Raw genomic sequence first — 3,795 nt, forward strand, 5'->3', positions numbered from 1 at the left:
AACTTAGCTGATCTTATCAATTGTTAGAGTCTTTTTTTATCGAAAAAATCATGAATGTTTTTAGGACAGTAGTAAAGATCTCATCGAAAACTTACAGCAGCTTGCCAAACAAGGGCTAAGAGAAGAAAGAGCACAGGTATGACCGGCATAACATCTACGATTGGATTGAAAAAAGCGTAAGCCTCAGGCAATTTGGCGAAGAAAAAACTACTCGAATGAAGGGCAGAATTAAGACAGATACAGATCAAACTAAAGATATTCAGCATAACAAACATTTCCTTCTTGGAGATAATTGCATTTTGATTGAGTTATTGATAGAAGGGAAAAAATGAAGAAAGTAAGGTAGACCAAAATTCTTCTTTTTCTTTTACTTACCCAATCAAAAATCCTTCAGTTCTCAAACGAGAATAGAAGGAGTCATACTTTCATACAATATCTTAATTGAATTATATGTAATGATCAATAAATTCAGTTGAATTTCTACAACTACACGGGTCAAATCCTAGCAACAATCTAACCTATTCCATAGATATTTGGGTGGGAATTGACGAATAAACAATACCGATATTAGTGTTTATTAGTGTCAAATAGAAATATAAATGGGGCGTGGCCAAGTGGTAAGGCAACGGGTTTTGGTCCCGCGACTCGGAGGTTCGAATCCTTCCGTCCCAGAGCAGTCCGATTCTATCAGAATAAAGATTTTTCTCTTTAACAATCGTCTCTTTAGTTTAAGAATGTAATGTTGAATATGAATATAATGTGATCCTTGTTTCTGATTTCTATTGATTCTTTTCTGAATCATATCTTTCCTTTTTTCTCACAAACCAATCCAGCGTAAATGACATGCAGATGGAACTAAATCCATTTGTGAGCCGACTAGGCTGAGAAATAGATTAATATTAATGGTTGAATTCAAAATCAAAAATAGGATGAGCCGTTCAGCGTCTACCCGTCTCGCTCATATTCATAATTACTTAGAAAAACTTTATGGCCTATATCTACTGAAATTATCAATGACGCATTTTTTATGGAAATGCAAAAGAAAATCTTAGATATTCCCTATATCTAAAGTAAATAGGGTAGTCCAATTACTAATTCTCTATGGATCCGGAATTCTAAACATTCTAAATAAGAGGGAGTTTTTGGTACTGATGGAATTTCAATTCCAGGACTGGGATTAAGAGTAAGAAGGCTTCTAAGACTGGGTTGGCCTAAAAAAAAATAGCAACAACGGATTGATCTGGACTCGTTTATCTTTGTCTGTCTGCCGGATCTCATTAACAAAAAAAGTTCAATATGTAACAGGTGTATTTTCTTTGAACCTAATTTTTGTATTTAGTAGCTGGTTCTAATGATTAATTGTAAATCAATGAAAAGATTCTTGACCTTGAAGTCAAAAACAAAAATATATAGAAAATTAACCAATGCCGATAGTATATGTATTGTATACATTGTTATTGTTCTATGTCAGTGACATTTCGATTTTGATGAAAAAGATCTGTGATCCCGCGACTCCCTCCAGTGACAATTGTTCGGTTTATCTGATGAATATGGAAAGATCGTATTCTTCCGATTTTTATTTTCTCAATCAGATTAAAAACTAACGCCCTAAACCTTACCTTACACGAGTATTTTCTATCTCTATCTCACCCCTCCCTACAAAAAAAAAGAAATCAATTGGATTTGTTTCTCAATTTATCTATCTAGTTCTAGTTTGAATCATTGATGATTCAATTGAAAAAGAAACATATATTTCTTTTATGATGATCAAATTTTGCTCTCTTTACTTTAATCAATGAGATATCTGATAAACATTTTTATCGACTCGTTATGATATGATTGTGATAACCTTTTGATTGATTTCGAAATCCAATTTGATCTTTACTGGAAAACTTTATTCAAAAAATAATAAAAAATAATAATGATATCGAAGTAGGAAATTGGTTAAATTAAACCCTTTTAATGATTCTTTATGAGCCCTTGGTACTCGAAGAAGTGTGAGGTTGATTAATTTATTCTATCGATTAACTTACGGCCTTTCCAGTTCATTGGACTAGTTTATTTGGGTTAATACTTAATATTATATTAATTTATTCATTTTGTTGCGGGATTGGGAATCTAATTAAAGACCCTTCTTTTGTTTTCTTTAATTGATCGTCTTGAACAATCTGTTGAAGATGCAGATTAAAGAAGAACTTGTTTATTCGTGTTCTTTGATAAATGAATTTTTTCATTCATACAATAAAATAGGCGGTTAATTAAAGTGAATCCTTGCTGAGACTTCTCCAGATAAATAATTACCTTTCTATATAGAAAAACAAAGTATAAAGTGTAGATTACTATGTACCAATTGAGCCAATGACTATTCATGATTCCATATTGAATCAATTCCATACCGGTTCCAAACTAGAGGAATGTTATGGTAAAACTTCGTTTAAAACGATGTGGTAGAAAGCAACGTGCGACTTGAAGGACATGATCGGCTGTGGATTCTTACACCCACCATTTTATATAGAAATGAAGGTGCTCTTGGCTCGACATAGTTTGTTCTGTTCCACTAGAACAACCCCTATTTTGTTGGGTTGTAAATAGTACATGATGGAGCTCGAGCAGAAAGTATTGATTCATTTCTCAAGGGCAAGGATCTAGGGTTAGTGTCAATTAATAAGTTGGAACAACTTCGTAAATATATCTTCGAATTAGAAATAGAAAGGACCCAATTCGAACAAAAGTTTCAAATAAACAAAGGAAATTTTCTTGGAATTGAGAAAACTATTTCGATCAAAACAAAAGTGTATCGCACGGGAATCAATCGTTCATATGATTCTTCGCTAGAAAGAAATCACAAAAGGTACTTGTTGCTGCCATTTTGAAACGATTAAAGATCACCGAAGTAATGTCTAAACCCAATGATTCAAAGCAAAGATAAAAGATCCCGGAACAAGAAAACACCATTTTCAATTGTCTTACTACAATAATTGGGTCAGAATGAGGAATAAAAAATGGATTCTAAATGAGACCAAGAAAGGGGGTTAGAGACAGCTCAATAAAGAAAATTCCTAGGCCTAAGGATTTTCCTTTGAGCTCTTTGATAATTATAGAACTTGAGTTATGAGTACGAATGATTTTTTTCTTTTTCGGGAAGGAAGAAAAAAAACGAATGAAATCATAGTTTAATGAATTTGAGGATTTTATTGATCTATTTGACATTATATACACAAATTCGAATCATTCTTTCTCGAGCCGTACGAGGAGAAAACCTCCTATACGTTTCTAGGGGGGGCATTGTTCATCTACATCTATCCCAATGAGCCATCTATCGAATCGTTGCAATTGATGTTCGATCCCGAAGAGAAGGAAGAGATCTTCGTAAAGTGGGTTTTTACGATCCGATAAAGAATCAAACTTATTCAAATGTTCCCGCTATTCTATATTTCCTTGAAAAAGGTGCTCAACCCACAGGAACCGTTTATGATATTTCAAAGAGGGCAGAGGTATTTAAAGAACTTCGCGTTAATCAAACGAACTAAAATTAATGAAAAAAGAAAAAGAAAGAGGGGGTCGCCCATATGCTAACTTTGTTGAATTTTTTTTTTTTCATTATTCACTCTTTTTCTTGCTCTATTTATACCTATTTACTATATGTATCGCTCTCATATAATTATAATCCGATATTCTAGAAATAACGATAAAAATACCTTTTCGTGATATGAGACGGATAGAAAAAGGATTGAGTCAATAGATGAAATAAAATAATAGGATCCAAAAAATTATGGGATTATTCTCAATCGGATG

This window comes from Eschscholzia californica, unplaced genomic scaffold, assembly GCF_041429995.1.
Source record: "Eschscholzia californica isolate CP2 unplaced genomic scaffold, dmEscCali1.0.p SCAF_289, whole genome shotgun sequence".
NCBI classification, from domain to species: domain Eukaryota; kingdom Viridiplantae; phylum Streptophyta; class Magnoliopsida; order Ranunculales; family Papaveraceae; genus Eschscholzia; species Eschscholzia californica.